Here is a 6,660-nt window from a genome sequence, read left to right on the forward strand (position 1 = left end):
AAATGTACAAGGAATGAAGATATTTTCATGTCCAATAAGGTCCACGTCTTTCCGAAGAACAGGACACGTTCACTGTAGGAACGTGGGCAGCCCAAAATGGCCGCTGCATCTGGCGGTGCAGTCACCAATCCTAGAAAGAAAGAAGAAAGCTTCACATGCAGGACTGAACAACGTCACGTGGAAAAGAATTCTGGTGAACTGAGAAACCCCAACTCATGGACAGCACTCAGCACAAGCCTGTTTGGGAGCCTACCTCTTCTTTTGGCATCACACGTGGTCAGAAGAGTGCATTTGGATCCGGGAAACTCCAACGAAGCGCCAACGGGCAACATGGAAGAAAGAGAAGAAAAACAGATCAAAAGGGTAGAAAATGCTGTTGAATCCAAACAGAAAAGAAGACGACATTGGCACATAGCTCTGACATTCCATCAGCACTGGGGAGACCTGAAGATGGGGAAAGAAAGAACACCCGGTGAAAGCAACGTGAGCACGAGGGACATCCGACACCAAGCCCAGAGCACCTCAGCGAGCGTGTTAAACAGGACACGTCAGGGATCAACGTACCTCGGCACAGAGACTAAGCGTTGGATATTGGCATCCACCTGCGGCTGCGGTTTCCTGCTGCTTCCACCAAGAGCCTGGCTAAAGTCCTGGCACCGCTCGCGAGGGCCGCAGTTCCATGCTGCAAGCGTTTGGGCACAGGACAACGAAAGCAGAGACCGCCTTCCGGTAGGGACACCAACGTCACTTAACCAACTCCAGGGATCAGGACACTGCCAACGCAGCAACTCAGGAAGGCTCAGGAGGCCAACAGCATCTGGCGGAGGACTCAGCCCATCTGGAAAGAGTGAAGACATCTTCGTGTCTAATAACGTCCACACCTTACCGAGGAACAGCACATGTTCAACGCGGGAACTTGGGCAGCCCAAAACGCCTCCAGCATCTGGTGGTGGTTGCGCCGATCCTGGAAAGGAAGAAGAAAACTTCCCATACAGCACTGAACAACGGTGGTTAGAAAGGATTACTGGTGATACCGGAAACCCCAAGGCATGGACAGCACTCTGCAAAAGCCTGTTTGGGAGCCCACCTCTGCTTTCGGCATCACTCGTTGTCACAAGTGCGCGTTTGGAGCCTGGAAACGCCAACGAAGCGCCACCGGGCAACAAAAAAACAAAATGGAAAAACAAATGGAGTTGGAATGGGAGGAAAATGGGACGAGGGAGGGAGAATATGGGGACGTGGTAGGAAACAGGGACTGGGACGGGAGGAAAATCTGGACAAGGGAAGAAATGCCACTACAACCGGATTTGAATGCTGAGTGAGTGGGGGTCCAGAGTGGCACCAATGCCATGGAACGTGCAGAAGAGCCAAAAAGCTCTCTGGGAAATCCGGAGCTCACCTGCATCTGAAGGCTCGGCTCTGTTGTTTTAAATGCTAGTTTGAATTTGAATGCTCCATTTTTAAGAAGGGAAGTAAGAACAATCCTGGGAACTACCAAAACAGCAGTCTCACCTTTGTGCTGGGAGGGAGCACCGAGCAGATCCTCGCGGAAGTTGCGCTAAGGCACACAAATGACAGGGAGGTGATACAGGAGAGCCAGCGCGACTTCACCAAGGCTAAATCCTGCTTGACCAACCTGGCGGCTGCCTATGGCGGTGTCACTGCATCAATAGACGAGCCAAGAGCCACTGATATCACCCACCTGCACTTCCCAAAGGGGTCCGTGCTGGGGCTGGGACTCTTCAGCATCTTCATCAGTGACAGCACCGGCGGGGCCGGGCGCACCCTCAGAAAATTTGCTGACGACACCGAGCTGTGGGGAGCGGCGACACAGCAGAGGGACGGGACGCCAGCCAGAGGGACCTAGACAGGCTCCGGTCAGCAGGTGAGGAGAGGTGATCCTGCCCCTCTGCCCTGTGCTGAAGAGGCCTCACCTGGAGCGCTGTGTCCATACGAAGAGTCCTCAGGGCAGAAGGGACACGGACCCGTTGGAGCACATCCAGAGGACGGCCCCAAAACACAAAGAACCAAAGGATCAAACACCTCTCCTCCAAGGACAGGCTGAGAGAGCTGGGGCTGTTCAGCGCGGAGGAGCAAAGGCTCCAAGGTGACCTGGTAACAGCCTTTCGATACCTAAAGGGGAAAGAAGGAGGGAAAATTCAGGTTAGATGTAAGGAAAATATCTTTTACAGCAGGGGACAAGGGGAAACAGTTTTAAATTGAGGAAGGGAAGATAGAGGTTGGATGTCAGGGGGATGTTCTTCACTATGAGAGTGGTGAGGTGCTGGAACAGCTGCCCAGAGAGGCTGTGGATGCCCCATCCATCCCTGGAGCTGTTCGAGGCCAGCGTGGATGGGGCCCTGGGCAGCCTGGGCTGGTGTGACATGGGGAGGTCGGTGGCCCTGCGTGTGGCAGGGAGGTTGGAGACTCGTCATCCTCGAGGTCCCTTCCAACCCAGGCCATTCTGTGATTCTGTGCAGTGGAACAGGCTGCCCGGAGATGCGGTGGACGCCCTGTCCCTTCCAAGGTGAGGCTGGATCAGGCTCTGGGCAGCCTGGTCTAGCTGTGGGTGTCCCTCTTCATCGTGGGGGAGTGGGACTAGATCATCATAAATGGTCCCTTCCGACTCCAAGGAGTCTATGGCACGATACCTGAAGCCGTGAGGCACGATGACACAAAGGACATGGATGGCCTGGTGAGCAATCAGGGCAGGCAGGGAAGCCCGCGTGCTCAACAGCTCCGGGGAAACTCACCAAGCAGTCCAAGCAGGAAGAGCCACGTCAGCCACGGAGCCTCTCTGTGCCGGTCCCAGCATTCAGCGCACCAGAGGCGTTGCTTCATCACACTGTTGGGTCCCACAGATGCACAGCCAGCGACTTAACGGGGCTCAGGGGATGGAAGGAAGAGGGCTGGGGAGGTTGGGTGTCGTACGGACTGGGAAACTAACAGCATCCCCTGACAATTGGGATGGAGCTATCTGGGGTGATCCAGACGGAGCGGTCCAGTAGAGGACAGTCCTTTGTTTCCTATAAACACGAAGCCAGATCTGCCATAAAAACAGAAAGAGCCATAGGACCCTGGGGTGGTTGCTTTCTTAAGCTCAGGTCCCAGCCGGATACACGCACCTCACTCTATCACCAGCCACGGAGCTTATTGGGCTGGAAGAATAAACCCCAGGGAGAAAGGCGAGCCCCTTGCAACCCCCATTCCATCTCAAACTCAGCTTCCCACAGCCATCACAAAACCCACCTGCATACCAGCAATGCATGAACAAGGGCTTCATGGTGTTCCACTGTCTGCTCCACAGATTTCACAGAGCTTAAACCACTAACCAGAGCAGCCCCAGAAACCCTTCTGTCTGTCTGCAAAACAGAACGAGAGCCAAAGAGATGCGGAACATAATTTAAACACATGCCCTTAAACAATACTCAGCAAGGGTGGAATGAATACGTGGCACAGGAGACACAGAGGGGACGTGGGCAGAGGACACAGGGAGGACACAAAGACACAAGCGGGACGCGAGAACACAGAGGGAACGTGGAGGGGGACGCAGAGGGGACGTGTCATAAAACGGGCTGGAACGACGTGGTAGCAGACAAACCCAGTTTGGAGTCCCAGGTTGGAGACTACGCAATGAGAATCATGAAAGAGGGAACAGAGACTTCACGAGAAGGTACTGAGCTGAACAAGAACTGCAAAGGAAACCTGGAGAACACAGAATCCCTTTGTGGAAAAGTGCACCAGCTCCAGGCATTTCCAGAGTTGCAATGCTCAGCCAGCCGACCAGCGTCGGGGCTGACGGAAGCATTCCAGAAACAGATGGGAGCAAAAGAAAGGAACGAGCATCAGTCTCGCCGTGACCACTTCAGAAAAAGGCAGATAACCCCTTCACTCCCCTCAGAGAACAACTGGAAGGCAGCATGAGGAGGGGCAGAGCAGACACAGCTACTGTAAACCAGCTTAGGAGCCCCACAGAAAGGCACAGATCAGAACCCTGCAAGAAAGAAAGAATCACTCACCTCTTTCCAAGAACCAGAGCTCACCCAGCAATCCACAGGAGGCATCTCCAGGAAGAAACACTGCTTGTGGGGCTGCCAGCCCTTAAATGAGGGGAGGGAGGGGTGGAGCCAGGCTCAGCCCCATCTGGTCCCACACGTGCACCGCTTCCACCTCTGCTTGCAGGTCTACACACCTCACCAGGTGCTCCATCACTGCTTCAGACTGTGATCTCAAAGTTCCCATAAAGGCATGAAGAAAAAGAAGAAGAAAAAAAAAAAAAGTGATGACCAGCAGCCAAATTAGTCTGTCTATCCAGCAAGGAGAGCTTTATCAAAGGGCGAGATATGATGGCTCACATATTTTGATTCCAGCCTGTTCTCTATGGCAACTGGTGAAATTTCTAATAAATAGGGGAGCACAGATTTCGATACTGATACAGCAAGATGCTGAGAAGCTGCATGTGCAGCAAAAGGGCTGAGATTACTGGTGTGAATGGAGCGAGTGCTGTCTGCCAAACTGCCGGGGTCAGCTTATGGCTGCCCGGTGAGAAACACATATCATCTACTCGCACAGCAATTAAAGACCATTGTGAAATTATTTTAGGATTCGGTGTCCCCAGTTGCTGAACCCAGCACCTGCTTGTATGGCAGTGTGTAGCCTTTTGGCTCAAACATCAATCCCAAACCCCAAACAAGGAGGCTGCAACATGCTTACTTCATGCAGCCCCTGCACTCCTCGAGTCAGAGATCGCTGATGTACTACAGTGCCCCATTTCTGCTGCGGCACAACATGGGATTGCTGAAGTCACTGCAGACTTGGAGAAAAGACAGATCATCTCCAGAATGCACTCCCCATACAAGTTCCCCACATGCATGGGGCACATGCCCCATTTTGGCGGCAATGAGCCCCACTTGTGGGGCACTACCCCCACCCCACTGTCACAGCCGTGCGCCGAGGACACCATCACCCCACTGCGCACGGCCATCAACGTCTCCCAGGACTCCATGCACCCCACAGGCATCCTTGTCCCTGTACTCAACCCCACGGTGACATTGGCATGGAGCGAAGTGGGGCGGGGGGGACTTGAGGAGACATGAGGGGACATGGAGTTGACGTGTGGGATCACAACTACAGAGATGAGAGGAGGTGATACGTAGAGGTGACACAGGGAAGTGGCAGGCCGTGCCAGGAGGTGCTGGTGCCATTTGTGCAGTGCTGCAGGGCAGATGAGCAGTGCCAGCCCAACCTGGGGCTGATGGTGACACTCCAGGATGAGGAGCTGCCGTTGGTCTTCAAGCAGGTGGGAGTTTGTTATCCATACATTATACCGTCCTTGTTTTTTGTTTTTTGTTTTTTTTTTTTTAAATCAGTGATAGTATGCGGTCTGATCCAATGTCCTTGAAAAGTGTGGTTTAAGGATCGTCAGCTGAGAACAGCAGCAGAACATGGGGTCGTTGCAGGGGGAAGGCATGGGGAAGGAAGTGAGGAAAGAAAGGAGAAAGCCTGAAAAAGGAAGGGGAAAGCACGGGTAGAAGAAGGGGGCAAGAGATAGGGGAATGAAGGGGAAAGAACAGAATAGCTGTAGAGCAGCCTGAAAAGCAGCAACAAGCTCTGGGAGGACTGTAGAGTGCCAGATTCTGTATCGGGTGTGTATGTTATCATTACCTGCTTGAGTCGGGGTAATGGTTGTTGTCACTTCCGAGCTCCTGTACTGGGAAGAGCTTGAGCAACTGGTGCAGTCACTGCAGACCTGTAGGATGGGGAGGTGCTTGATAAGGAAAGCCCTGCAGCCCTCAGCTGGACAAACTTCCTCTGTGTGCCCAGACTGTGAGCTGTGCAGCCGTGCCTGGCTGCACTGCTCCACCTCAGAGTCTGCTGCCTGCAGCTGCACCTTTGCTTCCTTCCCTCCTGCCCAGAGCCTCGAGGGTGCTCCCACAGTCCCCTGCCCACCCCCAAAATGCCAGAGAAGACATCTGGCAGTGGGCTGGAGGAATCCCAGCACCCTGTTTTCCTTCTGCCTGCAGCTCTCTCCTCATCTACCATACAGGGCTCCAGCCTGCGAAATGGGAATGGTTGGGGGGAAAGGGAGTGCTGGCAGGAGTGACTGCTGCAGCTGGACAGGGAGGGTCTGTGTACCCTGTGCCCTTGTGGGCTATCTGTCCAGCTGCGGAAGGACCAGAGAAGGGCAGATGAAAAGCTGCAGCTGAACCAGATGGAGCTGCATAACTCTCGGGCCATCTTGCCAACAGCAGCTGTGACACATCGATTCCTTCTATGAAGGTGAATTAATTTTTTCCATCTGTAAACTTAGGTGGAGAACTGCAGTTTTCGTTAATCTTTGTGGAAATACTGTAATGGTCCACATTAATCTCAAAACTGCAGCTTTGTGTTGTGACTGCCAGTGTACACCTGCTAGGGCCTAGAACTACCCATCTGATGGTATAAAAAAGAATAAAAAGCCAAAAATGAAACCTGGAGTTGAAGAAAGGCCATTGGAAAAAAATACATTAAAGTATATACAAGACAGAGGCTGAGTGAACATTAATATGGCCCTGCGCTTTCTGCTAACGGGCTTTAATTTGTTATCATTAAATGTGCCGGGCAGTTGTATTTTGGTATGTCAACATTTAGAAACAATGCAACGGATACTGGCAAAAAAAA

General features: G+C 52.8%; 1 long non-coding RNA gene across 2 annotated transcripts; it reads right to left on the reverse strand.

Moving 5' to 3' along the window:
• Positions 1-1,552: 1,552 nt before the first annotated feature.
• Positions 1,553-6,654, reverse strand: LOC109369026. Of its 2 annotated transcripts, XR_004160608.1 has the most exons (6): positions 5,665-6,654; positions 4,020-4,228; positions 3,250-3,362; positions 2,754-3,046; positions 1,935-2,133; positions 1,553-1,863 (listed from the first exon to the last, which is right to left on the reverse strand). It is a non-coding gene; the product is annotated as an uncharacterized LOC109369026 (long non-coding RNA). The 2 variants fall into 2 exon arrangements; XR_002117604.2 differs by having other exon boundaries at positions 3,250-4,228.
• Between the last annotated feature and the right edge of the window lie 6 nt (positions 6,655-6,660).

Source organism: Meleagris gallopavo, chromosome 9 (assembly GCF_000146605.3).
Source record: "Meleagris gallopavo isolate NT-WF06-2002-E0010 breed Aviagen turkey brand Nicholas breeding stock chromosome 9, Turkey_5.1, whole genome shotgun sequence".
NCBI classification, from domain to species: domain Eukaryota; kingdom Metazoa; phylum Chordata; class Aves; order Galliformes; family Phasianidae; genus Meleagris; species Meleagris gallopavo.